General features: G+C 36.4%; 1 protein-coding gene across 4 annotated transcripts in view; it reads left to right on the forward strand.

Moving 5' to 3' along the window:
- Positions 1-23,715, forward strand: part of Lingo2 (leucine rich repeat and Ig domain containing 2) — a 1,146,222-nt gene that overhangs the window by 49,091 nt on the left and 1,073,416 nt on the right. The window lies entirely within an intron of this gene.

Genomic DNA, 23,715 nt, shown 5'->3' on the forward strand with positions numbered 1-23,715 from the left:
TTTTGTATATTAGATTCCAAATCAACAACTTTTTTGATCAAAGTTCATAGGTGTGTCATTAGTTGATGTCTGATAACTCTATGCTTTCAGGTCTTAAAATGACAGCAAAAGGATAAATGGGAAAGATCTACACATAGTATCTGCTATGGAAATAAACTCAGTTAAACCTAGACAAAGGAGCAATGGCAAAGCGTCTTCCTAAAGATTAGAAAGGGATTCATAGACACATGCTTATGACAGCCATTTTATTCGGGTTCTGCTCATTCATCCTGTGGGTGTGGCTCATACAACCCCATCCTCCCTGTGAACCAGCACCGAAACTTTGGGCAGTTCACAGGGAAGGCATGGACAGTTTAAGAAGTGATTCCAGGAAAGTAGTTTAGTGCAGATAGAATAGACCCATGTAATCTGAACTCTCAGAAATATCAAAGGGTTTACTGCTGAGGACTCCTTTCATAATCATGGCAACTCTATCTGTAGAGTACAGTGTCCAAAGGAAATGAATAGTAAATACAGACTAATCTATCCTTGTGTGTATGTTCATTACAAATAATCACATATACATGCACTATGCACATGTATCCCTGAGTAACTAACGTATAACTTTATTTGAAAATGGTGAAGGATAATTGATTATTTTGCTTTTGGTCCTAATCTAAAGTAAATCATGTAATTTGAAGAAGTAATGATATTTTGGATATAGTTTTCAATATTTAGATATAAATCATGTTGTTGTCTTAGATTTCTGAAAAAGAGAACTTGCTCACATTATTCCAAGAAATACTTTATGCAGAAAAAGGAAAACGTGACTAAGAGAATTATTTTTTATATTGAACTATAAAGAAACATGGGAAGCTAATATTCAAAGAGTTACACAAGAAGTCTAGGGTCGTACAGTGTGTCATTTACTAATGAAATGCTACTTTCTACAAAAACAAATAACTTTTTTAATGAACTTTCAGTCTTAGAAGTCATCAGAAGAAATTTAATAGTGTACAAGCTGTACTGGAATTTTAGCTTTTTATTGAAACTCCATTTATATGTATAAATGAGATATAATCATGTAACAAAGTACATTTGCGTGCTTTATCATGACTAAGAATAGGTAAGAAACCCAGCTATAAATGAAAACCATTTGTTTTATCTTCTTTTCTTGCCTAAAACCACCAGTTGATTGACTGCTGGAATATGAATTTAGAGGTATCTAAAATCCCGGAGAGGGACCTGGAACTGACTTGTGAAGCAACCTTGTTTCTAATTTAAATTTAACTTTAAAAATAAATAAAAATAAAAAAATCCCAGTATTGTTGAAACTACACCTGTAGGTCACCTGTCAGATTTTAGTGATACACATAAAAGCCACGCGCATTTTCAGTGCCTTGGTGTATGGTGAAAAGCATGGAGGGGCAATTTCTCTGGAGCTTCATCTTAAGGGCCATATTTCTGTTTTATAGTTAGCTTCGCGATGAGGAGCACAACCTGAAGCGACACTGGGCTTGCTTCCTTGTAAGACTTCCTTCCCTGCATATTTAATGAAAGTAATTTGAGGAAGCACTTAGAGAAGTAGAGGGCACAACTTTAATTTTAATGTGTATTATAGAGTTCTTTATGTGATACTTTCATTGTCACTTCAGGAATGTTCTGTTAAGATGGCTTGATAATCACAATTGTCTTGCTATGTATGACATCTCAGAGAAGGAATAGATTTTGTTTTTAACCTCAAAGAGATGGCTTCTTTGGTACTCTTATCTTCCTTGAGATGGCAGTGTAAGCTGTTTACTCTGCCAAAAATTATATTCTTATTTTTTATGAAATAAAGCAAAACTAGAGCATTCTTTGATACTAACATATATTAATGTATCTGCTGGTTTTGCCAGCACTTTCTTTGCCAATTTGCTTATCGCTCCTCTCTGTCACTGGGTTCCATGGATTCAGATCAGTGTTTAACTGTGGGTGTTTGCTCTGCTTCCATCAGTCACTGGATGAAGGTTCTAGGATGGCATATAGTGTAGATGTCAAGTTCATTATCAGGAATGGGCATTTAGTTTTTGGAGTATGACAGCATAGTAAGAAAACTTTTTAGAGAGGTTTCACATCCTTATTTTAACTCATTTTAAGTCTGCAACAAAGCATCTCTGTTACATGTCTGTTTTTGTTAGTCTCGGGAGTCGAGACGCTGAATGTAAATAATCATGTTACCTAACCTCTTAATGCCTCCACAGACTCCCAAGGAGAGGCAAATCTTGGGAAAGGAACACTTCAAAGCCCAAACATGACAGCATCTCAAGGGTAAAATAATATGCATTGCCCCATTTACGCAGTTTTACATGCATTGTTCCATTTCATATTAAAAAGAGAAATAGATGATATTTTAACTACATTTTATACATGGACAATTATAAGCTCACAAGGCAAAGGATGAAATTAGATAGTGTATGTCATACGAGGGACATTGATGATGATGTGGTGGGTACTTCACAAAATTACATGTGTTTAGACTGTTCTCTGCTTCTATAAAGGGTTAGTTTTAATCTTTAAATTATTTCTAGATGAGTGCAATCTACACTTACAAGCTACTGATGGCACTCAGTGTTTGCTTTTAGAGTACTACCTTATTCTGCATTTTCTATAAAATTGTAAACCACCATTTGTTTTTTTAAGCATTAAAAATATGCAGTTTAATTTGAATATATTTATACTCACTCAGGAAATATTTAAATGGTACCTAAGAATTTAGTCAGAAATAATATATTCTTTTATATGTAAATTAGAAACAAGCTTGCTTCACATGTCAGTCCCAGCTCTCTTTTCCTCCCCTCCTCCCTCACTCCCCACCAACCATCCCCAACCCCCAACCAATACCTACTCCCCTCCCCAGGGAGGGTGAGGTCCTCCATGGGGGATATCCAAAGCCTATTATATCATTGCCTGCAAAGCCTAGGCCCTCCACCATGTGTCTAGGATGAGAGAGCATTCCTCCATATAGAATGGGCTCCCAAAGTCCATTCCTATGCCAGGGATAAATACTGGTCTACTGCCTGAGGCCCCATAGAATGCAGAGTCCTCCTCACTGACACCCAAAATTAGGGGGTCTGTATCAGTCCCATTCTGGCCTCTCAGCCATCAATCTGGGGTCCAAGAACTCCCCATTGTTCAGGTCAACTATTTCTGTGGTTTTCACCAGCCTGGTTTTGACCCCTTTGCTCATCATTCCTTCCTCTCTACAACTGGGTTCCAGGAGTTCAGTTCAGTGTTTAGCTGTGGGTGTCTGCCTCTGCTTACATCAGCCACTTGATGAAGGTTCTAGGAGGGCATATAAGATAGTTATCAATCTCATTATCAAGGAGGGCATTTAAGATAGCTTCTGCACTATTGCTTAGATTGCCAGTTGGTGTCACTCTTGTAGATCTCTGGAAATCTCACTAGTGCCAGATCTCTCCTCAAACCTAAAATGACTCCTTCTTCTTATAGTGTCTCTCATCCTGCTCTCCTCTATTTTCTCTGACTCAACCTTCCTGTTTCCCCATGTCCTTCTCTCCTGTGCTCATCTCCCCCTGTCTTTCTCCCAGATCCCTCTTCTCTTCCCTATGCTCCCAATCTGCTCAAAAGAGCTTGTCCCATTCTTTTTCTCACGGATACCATGCATATCTCTCTTAGGTCTTCCCTGTTTCCCAGACTCTCTGGCAGTGGCATTTTAGGCTTGCAATCCCCTGTTCCATGTTTTAAATCCATATACCAGTGAGTACATACCATGTACAATCTGTTTGCCAAAATAGTATTACTTAAATCCAATGTATAGTTGCATCTTTAATGCTAGATGGTTATGAGGTTGTGTAAGAAGAATCAAAAGTTCAAAACCTATCCATTCTGCAAATAGAGTTCAAGAGTAGAATATATAATTTATCTAGATTCTGTTTCAAAATAAAATTAAAGTTCTTTTGGCAAATATCTAAGCAGCAATGTGTTTGTCTAGCTTAGGTGAAGGCCTAGATTCAATATCAGCTTTTAAAACACAAAGCATTTGTAAAGGGTGATGTTTCTCTGATATCTTTCTTTTTTAATTACTTTAATTTTAAATAGCTTGCTTCACATGTTAAACCCAGTTCACTCTCCCTCCCCTCCTCCTGCATCCTCCCATCATCCCCACCAGCCTGCCACCCTATCCCCACTTCCTTCCACATAGGGGATATCCAGACTCTGTCATTTCACTCAGGGCAGGGTCAAGGCACTCCCCTAAGAGTCCAGGCAGAGAGAGCATCCCTCTTTGTGTTATGGACACATGAAATCTGTTTGTATGCTAGGGATAAACACTGATCTACTGTCCAGGGCCCCATAGGTTGCCCAGGCCTCCTCACTGACTCTCACACCCAGGGGTCAGGATCAGTCCCATGCTGGCCTCCCAGCTGTCGGTTTGGGGTCCAAAAGCTCCCCATTATTCAGATCATCTGTCTCTGCAGGTTTTGCCAGCCCTTTCTTTGCCAATTTGCTCATCACTCCTCTCTGTCACTGGGTTCCTTGGGTTCAGTTCAGTGTGTAACTGTGGGTGTTTGCCTCTGCTTCCATCAGTCACTGGATGAAGGGTCTAGGATGGCATATAGTATAGATGTCAAGTTCATTATCAGGAATGGGCATTTAAGGTGGTCTCTCCACTATTGCTTAGCTTGCTAATTGGTGTCATCCCTTTAGATCACTAGAGGTCTCACTGGTGCCAGATCTCTCTTCTAACCTATGACTCCCTCTGTTATGGTATTTGTCATCATGTTCTTCTATTCTACCCCCATTCAACCTTCCTGTTCCCCCATGACCTACTCTCTCTTCCTCTTCTCTCCCTATCTTCTTTCCAGCTCCCAATCCCCCCTCTACCTCTCGCTGTGTTCCCAATCTGCTCAGGAGATCTTGCCTCATTCCTCTTCTCTGGGGTACCATGCATATCTCTCTTAGGTTCTTTCCTGTTTCCCAGACTCTCTGCCAGTGGAAGTGCAGACTGGCACTATCCTGATCCATATATGAAATCCAGATATGAGTGAGTACATACCTGTTTGTCTTTTTGTGACTGGGTTACCTCACTCAGATGGTTTCGTCTAGTTCCATCCATTTACCTGCGAATTTCAAGATTCCATTGTTTTTTTTCTCCTGAGTAGTACTCCGTTGTGTAAATGTACCAAATTTTCTCTATCCCCTCTTCAGTTGAGGGGCATCTAGGTTGCTTCCAGGTTCTGGCTACTACAAATAATGCTGCTATAAACATAGTGGAGCAGATGTCCTTGTTTTATGACTTTGTGTCTTTGGATATATGTCTAAGAGTGGAATTGCTGAGTCTTGTGGTAGATTTATTCTCATTTTCCTGAGGAATTTCCATACTGATTTCCAGAGTGGGTGTATGAGTTGGCACTCCCACTAACAGTGGAGGAGTGTTCCCCTCTCTCCACATTCTCTCCGGCATAAATTGTCTTCGGTGTGTTTGATTTTAACCATTATGACAGGAGTAACATGGTATCTCAGAGTTGTTTTGATTTGCATTTCCATGATGGCTAATGATGTTTAGCACTTTCTCAAGTGTCTGTCAGCCATTTTAGACTCCCCTATTGAGAATTCTCTATGTAGTTCTGTAGCCCACTTTTTAATTGGATCTTTGGTGTTTTGGAGACTTGCTTCTTAAGATCTTTGTAAATTTTGGAGATCAGCCCTCTGTCAGATTTGGGGTTAGTGAATATCTTTTCCCATTCTGTGGGCTGCCTTTTTGTATGGTGACTTTGTCCTTTGCCTTACAGAAGCTTCTTGGTTTTAGGAGGTCCCATTTGTTAATTGTCGATCTCAGTGTTTGTGCTACTGGTGTTATGTTCTGGAAACTGTCTATTACCAATTCCTTCAAAGGTACCTCCCACTTTCTCTTGTAAGAGGTTTAGTATGACTGGATTAATGTTGAGGTCTTTGATCCATTTGGACTTAATTTTTGTGCATGGCGATAGACATGGATCTATTTGCAGTCTTCTCCATGCCAGCATCCAGTTATGCCAGCAGCATTTGTTGAAGATGCTTTCTTTTTCCATTGTATAATTTTAGCTTCTTTGTCAAAAATCAAGTGTTCATAGGTGTGTGGGTTAAAATCAGGGTTTTCAGTTTGGTTCCATTGGTCTACCTGTCTATTTTGTGCCAATATCAAGCTGTTTTAGGACTATAGCTCTATAATAGAGCTTGCAGTCAGGGATGGTGATGCCTCCTGAAGTTTGTCAGGGGTGGTGATGCCTCCTGAAGTTCCTTTATTTTATAGGGTTGTTTTGGCTATCCTGGGCCTTTTGTTTTTCCATATAAAGTTCATTGTTGTTCTTTCAAGGTCTGTTAAGAATTGTGCCAGAATTTTTATAGGGATTTTATTGAATCTGTAGACTGTTTTTGGCAAGATTTCCATTTTTATTATGTTGATCCTACCGATCCAAGAGCATGGGATATCTTTCCATTTTCTGGTATCCTCTTTGATTTATTTCTTTAGAGACTTGAAGTTCTTGATATAAAGGTGTTTCACTTCTTTGGTTAACATTATTCCCAGATATTTGATGCTGTTTATGGCTATTGTAAAAGGTGATGTTTATCTGATTTCTTTCTCAGCCACTTTATCATATGTATATAATAGGGCCAATGATTTTTTTTTTGCATTAACCTTGTATCCTGCCACTTTGCTGAAGGTGTTTATCAGCTCTAGGAGTTCCCTTGCAGAGATTTTTGGGTCACTTATGTAAACTATCATATCATCTGCAAATAGTGAAATCTTGACTTGTTCTTTTCCTGTTTGTATCCCCTTGATCTCCTTTTGTTGTTTTATTGCTGTAGCTAGAACATCAAGTACAATATTGAAGAGATATGAAGAGAGTGGACAGCCTTGTCTTGTTCCTGATTTTAGAGGAATTGTGTTGAGTTTCTCTCCATTTAGTTTGATGTTAGCTATTGGTTTACTTTATATTGCTTTTATTATATTCAGGTATGTTCCTGTTATCCCTGATCTCTCTAGGACCTTTATCATGAAGGGTTGCTGGATTTTGTCAAAGGCTTTTTCACCATATAGTGACATGATCAGTGACATTTTTCTTTCGCAGTTTGCTTATATGGTGGATTACATTGATAGATTTTCATATGTTGAACCATCCCTGTGTCCCTGGAATGAAGCCTACTTGATAATGGTGGATGAGTTTTCTGATGTGTTCTTGGATCTGATTTGCCAGTATTTTATTGAGTATTTTTGCATCAGTGTTCATGAGGGATATTTGTCTGAAATTCGCTTTCTTAGTTGTGTCTTTGTATGTCTTGATGACCAAACAAATAACACAACTCATAATTGTAAAGGATGATTTTAAAAGAATCCACGAGAGCCTGAGATAAATTTCAGATATTTATTGGGGAGTCACCCATAAATAGAGATAACTACACCCAAATTCCCAAATATTGTTTATAGATGTTTTCATTTGACCTGGGTTGGTTATGGATGGTTGGTGATCACAGTGAATCTCTTTCAAAAGAAAAAAAAAACAGGTATGATATAGAAATGAATACATTGGTATGAATTTTGGTTTGTTAGTACAAACTTAATGTCAATTTTGTAATATTTATATTTCTAGTCTTGTTTGAGGTACTATAGATACTCAATTTTCAAAATTTATATTCTTGTTAAATAGGTTTTCTAGATATATATATATATATATATATATATATATATATATATACATATGAGCATAACACCAGTAGCACAAACACTGAGATCGACAATTAACAAATGGGACATCCTAAAACTAAGAAGCTTCTGTAAGGCAAAGGACAAAGTCACCATACAAAAAGGCAGCCCACAGAATGGGAAAAGATATTCACTAACCCCAAATCTGACAGAGGGCTGATCTCCAAAATTTACAAAGAACTCAAGAAGCAAGTCTCCAAAACACCAAAGGATCCAATTAAAAAGTGGGCTACAGAACTAAATAGATAATTTTCAATAGAGAAGTTTAAAATGGCTGAGAGGCATTTAGAAAGTTTTCAACATCCTTAGCGATCCGGGAAATGCAAATCAACAGGTCTCTGAGGTATCATATCACTCCTGTCAGAATGGCTAAAATCAAAAACACCAGTGACAGTTTATGCTGGTGGGAGTGCCAACTCTTATAGCTACTTGGAAATTAGTATGGAGATTCCTCAGGAAAATGGGAATCAATCTACCACAAGACACAGCAAGATGCAAATTCATACAAAAGGATATCTGCTCTACTATGTTCATAATAGCATTGTTTGTAATAACCAGAACGTGGAAGCAACCTAGATGCCCCTCAGCTGAAGAGTGGATAGAGAAAATGTGGTACATTTACACAGTGGAATTCTACTCATCTGAAAAAAAACAATGGAATCCTGAAACATGCAGGAAAATGGATGGCACTAGAAGAATTCATCCTGACTGTGGTAACCCAGTCACTAAAAGAAAAACATGGCATGTACTCTCTCATATATGGATTTTAGACATAGGTCTGGGGAGTGCCAGCCTACAATCCCATGGCCAGAGAGTCTGGGGAACAGAACCTTCATTCAGTGTCTGATGGAAGCAGAGGCAGACTCCCATAGCTAAACACTGAGCTGAACTTAAGGAATCCAGTGACAGAGAGGGAAGACTGATGAACAAAGGGGTTAATACTGGGCTGGGTTAACACCCAGAAACAGCTGACCTGAGAAGGGTTAGCTCTGAATCCCAGACTGATGGCTGGGAATGCAGCGTGGGACTGATCAAGACCCTCTGAATGTGGGTGTCATTGAGAAGGCCTAGGCAATCTATTGAGCCTTGGGTAGTAGATCAGTATTTATCCCGGGCATACAAATGGACTTTGGGTTCCCATCCAACAATGAGAGATGCACTCTCACCCTGGACCCTTGAGGGAGGGTCTAGGCCCTGCCCTGGATGAAATGACAGACTATGGACACCTCCATGGTGGGCCTCACCCTCCCTGGGGAAATGAGGGAATATTAGGGGGCTTTGTGGGAGGGAGTGGGGAGAGGGGAGGGAAAGGGAGAGGGGCCTGGGATTGACATGTGAAGCAACCTTGTTTCTAATTTAAATTTAAATTTAAAAATAAAAAAGAGAAAAATATGATTAGTTAATTTAACACTTTTTATAACAATGACACATCTGTTCCTGGCATACCAATTATGTCAGAAAGGATAATGGACATTGAAGAAACTCATTGAGTTTGCCTTCAATGTGGCATGGATAGCTCTTGCTTGAACTGACTGACTGTTGTATAAACTGAACATGCAGAACCCACAGAAGAGTGTCTGCTAAACTTGCTAAGATAAGACATCATGATTATTCAGGGTTCATGCTTCACAGCAGAAACGGCCAGGCATTCTACAGGACACAAAAGAAAACAACTGACAAACCTTGTCAATGAAAGACAAATAGATCTTCTGATTTCTTGTTTCACGAAAATGTCTGCCAGATGCTGTGGACCTATAGGCTGAAGATGGATGACCCAATATTACAGAGGAACTTTAGGTGACTATCAAAGCAGCGAGATGTCTCTATCAATTCTAGAGTTTTGGAAGTTGCTTATATTGTACTTCTGCTTACTTAGGTAACATTATAAACGTCTGGAGTCTTTGATGGAGATAAAGACAGATAATTATACTTTTTCTTAATTATTATAAAAGATAAATTAGATATCTTTAGACTCACAAAGATAGGATTGACGTAGATTATTTTCCTTAAATTTTGCCAAATGTAAATGGACTAATATTGTAACTATAATTCTTACTTGGTAACTGTTTTCTTAGATATTATTTTAGTATGTCAAAGTTAAAGCATTCCTTTTTATTTAGACAGAAAAGTTGAGATGATATGAGAGGTCCTTCTGTATGCTGCAAATATGTATTGCCTTTCTTAGTAGATGAATGAAGCTGTTTTGTCCAATGGACAGGCAGATTTCAGCTAGGTGGAAAATTTGAACATAGGTACAGAGAGAAGGAAGACAGAGTCAAGGAGATTCCATATACACTATGGAAGCAAGTGCCCAAGGCATCATCGGTAAGCCACAAGCATGTAATGATACACAGATTAATAGAAATGTGTTAATATTTATGATAGATCCAGACAGTTTTAAGCTTAAGTCTTTGGATAAACAATTTTAAATACATATTAAGTCTCTGAGTGGTTATCTTAGAAGCAGCTGCATGGATCTAGTGGGTGGAGAAAAACTATCAAAGTTGGACTGGTAGGAAGGAGGAATTCTCCTACACTAAATTGCCCTTCTCTTCCCATTTTAAAGTAATTTTGGAATAAGATACTAAAATGAAGCGAGATATTAAAACAGAGTATGCTTTAAAATACATTATTTTGCCTTATATGTCAGAATTAGCATTACGATGTTGTGCTGGTTAGTTTTTTTTTTTCCATAAACTTGACACAACCTGGAATCACTTGGAAAGCAGGTTCCTCAATGCAAAGATTTTCTCAATTTAGATTGGCCATGTCTTTGATTGATAATTGATGGGGCCTGGGGTTAGCCCACTATGGGTAGCACCAATCCTAGGCTGGTGGGTCTGATCTGTGTGTATCTAGGTGAGCATCAGCAAGGAAGCAGGCCAAGAATCATGTTCTAGCCGGGCGTTGGTGGCCCACGCCTTTAATCCCAGCACTCGGGAGGCAGAGGTAGGTGGATCTCTGTGAGTTCGAGACCAGCCTGGACTACCAAGTGAGTTCCAGGACAGCCTCCAAAGCCACAGAGAAACCCTGTCTCGAAAAACCAAAAAAAAAAAAAAAAAAAAAAAAAAAGGAATCATGTTCTATAATCTCTGCTTTGGTTCTTGCCTCAAGTTCCCACACTGACTTCCCTCAGGGATGTGGAAATATATGCTTAAACAAATGCTTTCCAGTTCCAGTTTGCTTTCGATTGAAATGCTTATCCTAGCAAAAACAAAAAAGCAAAATCAAATTAGGACAGATATACTTACAATTGTGTTAACTTTAAATCAACTGAATTAAATAAGACTCTTAGTGGCTGACTTCTCTGAGAATTTTCCATAAGGGTATCTGGGAATTAGTGCTTATTACGTCAAGTACTCTTATTTATAAGAATTAATAAAAATAAAAATAACATATTAAATCATAAGGATAGGAGTATCCATATGTGTCATTGATAGATTTTTGTCAACTTTACACAAACCCTACCATACATGAGACCTGGGACTCTTAATTGGATAATTATCTGCACCAGGTTGGCCTGTGGGCATGAATAGGGGAGTTTTCTTAATTATTAATTTATTTGAATAGATTCTGCCTCCTTTGGCTAGAGAATCATTAAACTGGAGGGCCTGAGTTGTATACGAATGATAGCAAATCAGGGGAAGAGAGTCCATAAAGCACCTTTCTCCCTCTCTCCACATGTTCTGCTTCAGTTTGGACCTCTTGAGACCTGCCTTGAGTTTCTGCCTTGGTTTTCCTCTTGTCCTCCACTTTTGCTTGGTCAGACTCTAAAGGAGGAACAGGTACTCAATTTCATTAGTGAGTAAATGAGTTTACACGCACCACCTGGGGATAAACATTTTCTCTGTTTAGAATAAACAATAGCAACATTGCAAACATTGAAAACAGCTATGTAGCTTTACTTTTGGCATTTGTTCAGACATGGGTCTTTTATCTCTTAATTCTTGCAGAGTCAAATCTAAGGATAATCTCCCACATCTTTCAAATGGTATCCCCACTTACACTGTAATTTCTTCTAAAAACTAGTAAGCCTCTATCACATAAGAGTAAACTGAGAGTAACTGTCAGCTATTTCTGGTTTCTGTAAGTAACTGTTTCTGTCCCTTTTTATTTGTCATCTAGCATGGAAGAGTCTAAATTAAGAATAAATAAAATTGCCAGGTGTTAGTGGTACATGCCTTTAATACCAATACCTGGGAGGCAGAGGCAGGTGGATCTCTGTGAGGTTGAGGCCAGCCTGGTCTACAGAACTAGTTCCAGGACAGCCTCCAAAACAACACAGAGAAAACCTGTCTCAAAATAAATAAACAAATAAAATTATTTTATGCAAGATGTTGCTAAAAGCTCAGGATATGGTAGAAATAATATGTGTGGAGTTTGGAGAGTTGCCATGATGGAATGGGTGGTGAGATGACTTCACTTAGAGAAACTGATCAGAAGCATGAGCCCGTGTGAAGCCGGGGGGTGGAAAATATTAGGCCAAGAGAAGAAGCTCCAACCCTCTGGCATGCTTCTTGATGTGAAATGAAGACTTGTGTTCTACAGGAAGAAACAACTAGCTGTATGAAATGGTAGTGAGATAGATTTAATTAGGAATTAAAACAATACCCAGAAAAATACTGGATTCAAGTAATAAGTAATACAAAAGGTATTTTCATTAGAATGCATGGAGAAGCTGTAGTATTTCAAAGTAATTATTAGGCAGTGTATTTATTATCCCTAGTGCTCTTATTGTTATTATGTAAAATATATATTACCAAAAACATTGCTGTAAAAAGAGATTATGTGTCAGAAATAACACCAGGTGAGAAAACTTTAAATATAAATTTACTGTCATTACATGGAAAATTTGGAAATGTTTTCTGGAAAATAGCCAATGAATCACTAAAAACATATAATCATCTTTACTAAATAATTCATTTCATTTCCCAAAGCTTCTGAACATTCACTTAGCTTTCTGTTTTAAATTTGTGGCAGTTTAAATAAAAACTGAGATGTTCCATTACACAACCTAGTATACCACAGTCTATAGATTGTGACTCATCCATACAATTAATGTAGTATGGAAGTTTTAATAATATGAATACCAAACATTTTCTAAGCTTCCTAGAATTGGGAATGTGCATATAGTCATTAGAGATGTAGGTGGAAGACAATTATTGATTCCGACGAATCTGGGGTTTGGTGATTAAAAGGTGGAAATTAATGAAAAGAGAGGTCAAAAATTTGAAAGACATCAAGGGGGATATAAAGGAGTCTTTGAAGGTAGGAAAGGGAAGGAAAACAAGTTGCAATTTTAATCTCGAAATAAAAGATAAAACTTGAAAATATTAATTAATTTAAAAAATATATCGATGGATCTGGGTATTCTGGAGTCCTTGGGAACAATGCAGCTAGACTGTGAGAGCTCACTGGTGTGATTCATTCTCTATGAAAATTGTATATGAATTCTCATATTTTATAGGTTTAAATTGTTTGAGTATTGGATCCCTATTCTTCTCTTACATTCACTTGAAAATGTCATCTTTACTGTTTACTTTTTAATGTCATTTCTAAAAGTAGCCTTTTATAACAAATAGGCAGATTTAAGGAAACCAATGCTTTTATAAATAAAGTGATATTCATACCCTTATGCATTTAAAAGGAAAGTATGCTGTACAGTTCTCATTTCCAATTTGTTCAGGTGCATATCTGGGGTTGAGGTCCTAAACACCCAAATTCATAGACGAAATTTGGAGAGTATGAAAATTTTCCTGATCTTTCATGGATACACATTATTTTCTTTACGTAGATAAAAATTGAAATTGTTGTTACTTTCTCAATGAACATTATATTCTGTAAATCTATTTTGAGATATTTGATAAAATTACATGATAATTTTGGAGGGTATTAAAATTATTATTTAAAATCATTTATCCATTAAAACTGGCATTACTTTAATCATTAAAATAAAAATTATCACACTTTAGTGCTTAATTATAAGGTAATTGTGCTTCTAAAACTGAACTGAATCATATATTCATAAAATAAGAAGTGATTTTTTACATTTATAAAAATGATGATGTCTTTTTAGTTTTAACTTCTATGTCTTGCTTTACCATAGCAGTTTTTAAAAATATTTGCAATATCTTTTGCTTTGTCTCTAGACTAATTATGTATAGGAATATTTGAATGAATGAGTTTTAGTGTTAAAATAGTAAATGCTAAATTCTGTTGATGCCAGTTAATGGGGTCACCAGAAGTCTGTTTGTAATCTATCTTGCTATTACTCTCCTACTGATAATTTTTGGTTCACTTTTCTCATTATATCAATGAAAGTAACAAAAACATCTCTTTACTCATTCATGTAAGCTTTGCCTTACCACTTTTAAACTTCCCTTTTAATGTTATGTTGGTAGAAGAGCAAGCCCTGATAATCACTTATTAGTAACTATCAGTACTGACAAATTTGTTGCTGATTTCTATATGTGGAATTGTGATGTTTGTTGCTAGTATTGAATATGTAACTGTTACTATATGTATATTTATTTACAAAGATGTTCCCCATAATACAAAAGTTTTAAATATATTATTCTTTGTGATTACAGTCAAGATTCTTACTCTTCTATATGAAATTAGAAAAAAAACAAAACCTTAACATTTATGAAATTATTACATTTTTCCATATCAGTTTTTTGGTGAGTTAACTCATAAAAGTGTGAAGTATTTCAATAATTTCAATTTGCAAGAAAATGAAGCTATATTTTTATGCTTAAGCTACACTCTAATTTTTCTGTATTGTGGCAAATAGTTTATTAATAACATATGTATAAGCATTTTGCAAAATAGTGTAAAAGTAAGAATAGTTTGTAGTTTACTCATATAACTGTATTATTGATGAACATAGTGCACTAAAATTACTAGTGTAAATCACTTATTTTAATCCTCTTCACCTATAAAGATCTATGAACTTCAGAGACTCTTGTATCTGGCTCAAGATATTTCATGTTCTGATATAGTTAGAAGAATAAACAAACCACTTCTATTAACAGCAAAGGTAATTGGCCAAATGAACTGTGTCTCCATGTCTGGATCACCACAGTGCATGCCTAGAACAATCAAATCTCATTACTGGTGACATTTCCACAATATGGAGTTATAATTATATGTAGGGGCTTCCTTCCATGAATAATTACTCCAAGTAACAGCTACTATAACTTAAACTGTACTTTGTTAAGAGAAGCTTTTTCTTTGCTAGTCACTTTGGTTTATCCCCCACCAGTCGCCTGGTCTCTGCCATATTGTAGTCCCCAAATAACACACAAGATGCTGTATTAATTATGAAGCTGTTGGCCTTGCTTGTTTCTTACTGGCTAGCTCTGACTTAAGTAATTACCCTATAACTGTTAATCTAAGTATGTCTCTTACCGGAGAATAGTTGTGGGCTCCTACCCCATGGCGTTACATGTCGACTCTCTTGTGTTTCTCCTTCCCAGAATCCTCCTGGACTCCTAGTCCCACCTATCCAGATTCCTATTGGCCAGGCAGTGCTTTATTGACATATACACAGGACTTCCCCAACAGTACTTCACACAAGTTCCCTGGAAATACATTTGGAAATAAAGAAAATAAATAATAATGATCCATTCTATGGGAGCCTCTCTCTCTCCTCTCTCTCTCTCTCTCTCTCTCTCTCTCTCTCTCTTTCTCTCTCTCTCTCTCTCTCTCTCTCTCTCTCTCTCACACACACACACACACACACTACCTCAAAGGAAATATCAAACATTTATCATCATATTTTTCATTTTTTCCCACAACTTACAGAAACAACACAGATGGTGAAATGTCAGTATTGAAAACATGTAAGTCTTGTTAGCAAGAAATGAAAAGTAAGGAAAACCCATACAGATAGCAAAAACAGTAATTCTCAGTGTTAGTCATACATGGATCTCTGTCATTGGCCATTTATAACATTCTGCTTTTACTACTGTCTTAATGGTAATCAATTCCTGTTATCTATCCATTGGAAGCCCATTATCTAAGCCATCCTCCCTACTATACAAATGGAACACATGAAATAAATATTGCCAATTACCTCTTCTGTCAAAATGTTCAAACTCTCAGCTGGTGCCAATAGAATGGAGTTATTTTATGTACTGTATAACGTGGATAAAGGAATTATATAGTGTGTGTGTGTGTGTGTGTGTGAGAGAGAGAGAGAGAGAGAAGAGAGAGAGAGAGAGAGAGAAGAGAGAGAGATTACTTCAACAGAATAGCAGAACTACTGAATTCCTTTAGTGGTGTTCCTATGTACTTGAAATTCAGGCTGACCACAAGGAGTCCATCCATATAGACAATGCCTCTCCTTTCAGCAGCCATTGACTACTTTCAACTCTTACTGTATGGTGGGGCCTTGAGAAATTCTCCCCATCCATGTTTCACCTGTTAACTGGCTTTGATGTTATTCAAGACTTATTTGAGAGATCATGTTATTGAAATTCTGTGGATGGAGCTTTCCTGTCATCTATTAAAGACACTATAGTGTGACTTTTATTTCCATTTCTATAAAGTTGCCATTGGGACTTTGAATGGACTTACATTGAATCTGTACATTATTGTGCGTAGAAAAAACATTTTTACAGCAGAAATCTTTGACTCTACAAACAAAAAACTCAAGTGTTTGACATCTTGGTTCAAACATTGCAACCTAGTAGTGGTTTACTTCAGAATTTTTATAATTTTCAAGTGAATAAATTCTGTAATTTCTGGGTTAAGTTTCTTTGCTAAGTATTGTATTAATCTGGTGTTATTGTAAATGAGATCATTGTTATTAATTTCATTTCAGATTATTGTTATTATTGTTCCCTTTGTGGATACTTGTTCTCCTAAAATTTAAAGCTTGCCCAAAAGGAAATTTAGGGATGGATCATTGGATTTTGGAAAAAATAAACCATCTTGTAATTTCTCTGACTTCCTGAAGTAAGGATATAAAAAGAGCAGAAAGGACAGTTATGCATCCTGAGTAGAAGTCAGAAAGCCACAAGTGGGCCATGGCTCTGAAAATTCCTCCCTGTTTGCGAAGTGATAATTTGGTGAGTAACGATATCAACAGGGTAGATACCCCTTTCTTGTCCTCAGATGTATAAGGCTAACTTCTGGAGTTAGAATGGTTTTATATAGGTTGTAAAACACGATATTTGTGTGTGTGTGTGTGTGTGTGTGTGTGTGTTTAAACATTCTGATAAGTCATACGTCAAGAGTACCCAGGATTTAGTAAAGATATTAAAAGCCTGTTGTCCACATCAATAAAGGGTATTATTAAACATGGATGATACCCTTTTTAAAGGACAATATTTATTACTGACAATTGACCATGATATTTGTGACAGAAAATGCTGGCCTTTTGATACTCATATATTTAAATTATTCCTGTGAAGCAGATGACACTTCTACTGGCTTCAAATCTCTTATTGTTACTGTGCAGCACAGAAATAAAATTGTGTTTTTAGTTTTCTGAGTTGCTAATGTGTTAAACTTACTAAGCAACATGCATGTGGAATCTAGTTTTTTATAAATGAAATCCTGGCATCTTTCAAGGGAGATAGTATTTTTGCTATCAATCCATTTGTTTATTTGATTATTTATTCTTAAAGTGTTCTACAAAGTCTTCCAGTTATGCTGAAGAAAGGTCACAGGAAATTTTCTAATCTCACAGGGAAATCCTTCACTGCTTTTGAGATCAGGTTGGGTCTTTCGTGTAGGACTTTTATTAGGTTGAAGTAATTTTGTCTTTTCCTACCTCATTGAATGATACTTTCTTAAATCACAAAAACATTTTTCTTTTCTTATTTTTTCACTTTTTTTAAAATTAGAAACAAGCTTGCTGCACATATCAATCCCAGCTCCCTCTGCCTCCCCTCCTCCCCAACCCCCATCAACCCTTCCAGTCCTCCACCAAATCCCTACTCCACTCCCCAGGGAGAATGAGACCCACCATGGAGGACTTCCAGAGTCTGTCATTTCATCCAGGGCAGGGCCTCCACCCTCCCCCATGTGTCCAGACTGAGAGAGCATCCCTCAATGTGGGAGGGGCACCCAAAGTCCATTTGTATGCCAGGGATGAATACTACCTGAGGCCCCATAAATTGCCTAGGCCTCCTCACTGACACTCACATTCAGGAGGAATAGATCAGTCCCATGCTGACCTCTCAGCCATCAGTCTAGGGTCCATGAGCTCCCACTTGTTCAGGTCAGCTGTTTCTGTGGGTTTCACCAGTCTTGACCCCTTTGCTCATCACTCCTCCCTTTCTGCCACTGGGTTCCAGGAGTTCAGTTCAGTGTTTAGCTGTGGGTGTCTGCCTCTGTCTCCTTCAGGCACTTGACGGCATATATGGTAGTCATCAATCTTATTATCGAGAAAGGGCATTTAAGGTAGCCTCTCCACTATTGCTTAGATTGCCAGTTGGTGTCATGCTTGTAGATCTCTGGAAATATCACTAGTGCCAGATCTCTTATCAAACCTATAATGACTCCCGCTTTTATGGTATCTCTCATCCTGCTCTCTTCTATTCTTCCCCAGACTCAACATTCCTGTTTAATTGAGCTTGGTTAAGTGTTATTGTTTTTCTGTATCCATCAGGAGAGTCATGTGTTATTTATTATTTTTAATATTGTTGTCATGTGTCCCATTGACTGGGGATTGTATGCTGAACTCTTCTTGTACACCTTAGAAAATGCAAACTGGTTCTCAGATATTTTTTTTTCAGGTGATATTGAATTTTGGTGGTTTTGGTGCTTGGGCTTTTTCCTTTGTGTTCATCAGGAATATTACTCTGGAGTTTACTTGATTGGTGGAAGTCTCAGAGTAGTACTATTAGCTGCTTTTGAGGAAAACAAAAGGGATCTTTGCCATGTTTTCATAGTGTGTGATAAGGACTGCTCTTTTGAGAATATTTGGTAAAAAACAGTAGGGTATTCATCTGTTCTTTTATTTCCATGTATACTGTTTTTGAATTACCTATTTAGTGATCTTAATATAAGTATATTCAGATTTCTTGATCCTCAGTGATTTAGCATACTGAATGTTTCTAAGAATTTATACCGTATTAGCTAATTTGTTGGTATAATTTTAATCATAGGTTCTTATGTTTATCCCCATTTTGTTGGTTTTAATATTCATTTTATATTTTATTCAGTTTTCTGTATCCTCTGTTTTACTTAGCCTAATTAAGAGGTTACTCAACATTTTGTGAAGTCACAATTTTGATTCCTTTGTTTCTCATCTGATGTAGAGTTACCTCTGCTCATATTTGTATTCCTTCTTCTAGTTGTAAGCTCAATTTACTATACTTTATACTTTTGTTAATTATACAGTTACATCATGCACTTACTGATATAGTCATTTGTCACCATAGATTCCCCTCTTATATCTGTGCTCACTCCCATAAGATTTGATATTTTGTTTTTATTTTTCTCATAGTTGTCTATAATTTACTGCTTGATTTTATTTTTCTTGAACCAATCAGTTATACTTGTTTTTTAATTTTCTCAGATTTCTTCCTGGTACCATTTTTAATTTCCTTCTGTTCTTGTGGTGGATGATATGTAATATAAATTCAGTCTTCTTTAACTTGAAACTTCTTTGTGGTCTATGTGATCCATCCTGAAGAACATTGTTTTTGTCCTTGGAAAGAGTGCTGTTGCTGTTTTGTTGTGTATAAGATAAGATAATAGTTCCTTTAGCTAATCATACACACACACATACATACATACACACACACACATACACACACACACACACACACACACACACACACACACACACACACACACACACAAACACCAAACCAAACCAAATCAAATCAAAACAAAACAAAACAAAAATCGCCTCTTTCCTTTATGGTGTGCTATCTGTTTTTATTTAGTAATGAAAAAGAGGTATGGAAATATACTCTTTATTTGTTATTCCTTTCTCACTGAGTTATATCAGTGTCAATGTAATGATAAATTTTCATATATGTCACTGTAATGATGGCTAGTATAACAAAACTTTTTTCTTTTGGTGAATTGGCTTGTCATTATATCGTATCTATTTAATCTTTGATGGTTCTGACTCTGCTTTTTCTGATGTGAAGTCAATGACTGTAGCCATTTTGTTTTATGTACAGACTGTTATTTTCTACCTTTTGGTTTTTACACAATGTGCACGTTTTTACTGAAAGGATGCTACCTGAGAGCTACATCAGATCTTGAATGCTCAAGCTAAGTTATCCCACAGTGCAATGTGCTTCCAACAACTTCACCCATTTCTTTCAGACCTCTTGCCTCATTGACCACTAAAGTGCAGTTGCAGACAGTATATAACCTAGCATAATTCCTTTTCAAATCTTTTAATTGTTTAAAACAATTTTGAATTTAAATATATTTTTATCGTATTTTTCTCCTCCCCCAAGTTCATCCATATACCCTCCTCCTCCCTAGTCACCCAACTTTAAGTTCTTTCTCAACAAACAAACCAAACACCCAATGCAACAAAAAGCCCCAAGCCTAGAAAAAAATACATCACCAAAAATAAATAAATGAATAAATAAATAAATAAAAAGACCCAACAGCAACAACAAAACACCAAACTGTCTTTTAAAAAACAATAAAAAACAAAATCAAAAAACAGACAAACAAATGAAAACAAACCTTGGAGTCCATTATTTTTTGCTCACCTACTTCTGAACAAGAGATCTTCCCTGGAGTGGTGCATATACCCAGTGATATCCATCGTAGAAAACAGATTATTCCCTCTCCCAACAGGTATAAATAACAATTCAGTTGTTAACCTTTACCATAGAGGCTAGGGTCTCTCACTCTCTGTATTTGTATGACTGTGAGTATATTTGCTGGAGGAAGTTTCCCTGATGGCTGAGCAAGGCATTGACATATAAGAATAGCAGATGTTTTTAAGAATTATTTTATTGGTAGTTGTTTTTTGTTCTGTTTTGTTTTAATAGAAATATTTGGTTATTCCTTAGGTCCCTGGGGTTAGCAGTTTCTTGTCTAAGGTTCTTGGTCACTCAAACAACATTTAGAGTTAATTCTATCTCATGGAGTGGGCCATAAGGCAAATCAGGTATTGACTGGTTTCTATCAGAAATTATGTCCCTTCATTAGCATTAGCATATTTTACAGTCAGGACACCACTATAGATCAAAAGTTTGTGGCTTGATATATGTAGAGCACCTTTCTGTATCAAAGACAGGTGTTGTCTTCAGCTATGGGGCCTTAACCATTAGTATATGGAGAGCAACCTATAGTCTTTGCACAGCCTGGCTTGTTTGCAGGTTCCTATGGGACCCATTTGGCCAACAACTTAATGACAAGTAGCCTAATACCAGTACTGAAAGCTGCATATTGTGACAAAGGATGGCTAGCTAGGTTTGTATATCCTGCAATTATTTGGCAATTTCCTTTAGCTCACCTTCATATGTGTATATATTTTAGAATGATTCTAATTTATTATATTTTCATACTACCTCATAAAAAGGCCCTTAATTTTAGCAATCTCTCCTTGTATTACCTCCCTCATTCTCCTCTTTCCTCCCTTTCCCCTCTTGACCTCCATGTTCAACCCTGTCTCAAGCCATCGGTAACTTCCTATTCTATTTCCCTTAATGAGATCTACCTGTAACCTCTAATGCCTTACACTATACCTAACCTCTGTGATTCTATGGATTATAGCTTGGTTATCATTGAGTTAGCAGCTAATATCTACATATAAGTAAATACATGCCTGCTTTGTCTTGGTCTGTATGACCTCAAGATGATTTTTTTCCCTAGTGCTGTCCATTTTTCTGTGAATTTCAGAATTTCATTTTTAAAGGTATGAATAATAGCCCACATGAATACATACTGAACTTTCTTTTTCCATTATAATGCAAACTTGGAGATAATAGTATTTGTTTGTTTGTTGTTTACTTTTTGAGACCTCATGTCCCACATCTCACAATGACTTCAAACTGAATTTCTTGTACTCCAGCTACTACCTCTCAAGTTCTGGGAAGTATTGAACTAACAGACCTATGTTTCCCTTTGGCTGCTGGTTGGATTCAACCTCAGTCTTTTCCTCATAGCATCTTCAAATGAAATGCAGGTTTTGCAATAGCAGCTGCATTGCTACGGTGAACAAGTGAAAGAGTGAAATAAAATCATAGTAGTCATGAACCTTACCTTACAAGTGATGTCCACCATTTTTTCATGTTTTGATAGTTCGTTGCAAATAATGATTTCTACTATTTGGTCATTTCAGGTTGTAAAGGGGGTGGGGCATAATGATGTCTAATACAGAACACAGTATTTAGTTTGGGTTATCTAAAATTAAACAATAGACTATGATTAGTAGAGCTGTAAGAGTATAATCTCAAATTATGATTTAACCACTTTGTCTTAGCCTACTCTTTTACTAAAATGAAAGTAAACTATAGCTACCTCTTAGGGATTGTAACAAAAAATTATAGGTACAAAAGGCAATGCAATTTTTCATTGCTTAGCATAGGACTTACAGAGTACATATGTATCCAACATAGAAACACAGAGCATATTAAACAAGAATGTTTTAAAATGGAAAATACTATTCAGTCAAAAACTTTATAGAACATCTTAGGATAAGAGAATACACTTAATATAGTTTTGTCCACACAATAGAGAAAAACAGAGATGGTTCCAAGGGCAGTAATGAGAATAGGCCCTGAGTATTCAAGGGTTCACCGTTCTGGGCAAAACTGAGAGAGAAAAAGTTTAAAGCCTTCCATGTAAGGAAATAGATATGTTTTTTATCAACCATACTCTCTTATTCTTTCAATACACTACTATATATTCAGTAATATTGACAGTAACTTCCAAATTTCAAGGATATTTATTAGTTGTAATTACTTTATGTTTGAGGCTGAAACAAGGTGAGACTGTCTTAGTATTATGTAATTCATAATTACCTCTATAGAGCAAGCTATAGAAATAGAGCTTTTGGTTAGATTAAGAACCTCCCACCCGGTGCTATATAATATTAAACTTACCAAGAATTGTTATTTCCTAGGAATTATTTATAGATATTTAAACATGGAAATGTTATCTCTATTATAGTATTAAAAGGTCTGTATTACTATCTTGGTCATTGTGTAGATCAAAAAAAATCAAGAATCATTTAGAATCAGTTCTTTTCCACATGCCATGATAAACTGATAAATCAGAGCTGGAATCTGGTAGCTAGTGTGACTCCACAGTCTTTTTAAATACTTAATTTTTATCTCTTGCCAGTATCATATAGTTATGAATTTTGGACCTCCCCTTAGGGAGCTTGTAGGCCAAAAGGCTGAGAACATCTTCTGAACCTGTGCCCTCAAGTATTTTATTATGTTGTAAAATAAATGAGATGAAGATGAATCTGGGTATTACAACACATTTATGAGAGCTAAAGGTCACCTAGGGCATTCCAAGATACATATGGCTGGCTAATACTGTATAATTAACTGAATATTTCCTGAGTAATCATATGATTTTATTTATAAACCTTGCTTCTATGTGCTTGCCTACTTTCTTATCTTTAATTTTAAGGACTAATCAATGCAGGTTAGGAAATATAGGTGAAGTACCTTATATATTGTTAAATACTCATCAATATTCATAAATTATAGGGACTGGAATATAATTAAGGTTCATTTAATTCCTTCTGTTACATACTGAACATGAGACTAAACCTTGCAATGAAAAAGTTTCTAGGTAATGTCACTGTTTTATGGCCATCTCCTGTGGGACATTTGAAACTAGTCATTGATGCTGTTTTAGAAATAGGAAGGAAGAGATAGATGTGTAAACCACAGATGGTACAGGACCATCTGTGTGTAAACATCAATCTAAACACTTGTTCACACAAGATATTTTTTATATGCAGTGTAGTACCTGGAGTTGAAGTGACATTAAGGAAATTATACAATAAGATGATATAAAGTACAATTTCTATTTTAGGT

Source organism: Mesocricetus auratus, unplaced genomic scaffold, assembly GCF_017639785.1.
Source record: "Mesocricetus auratus isolate SY011 unplaced genomic scaffold, BCM_Maur_2.0 Super-Scaffold_6730, whole genome shotgun sequence".
NCBI lineage: Eukaryota > Metazoa > Chordata > Mammalia > Rodentia > Cricetidae > Mesocricetus > Mesocricetus auratus.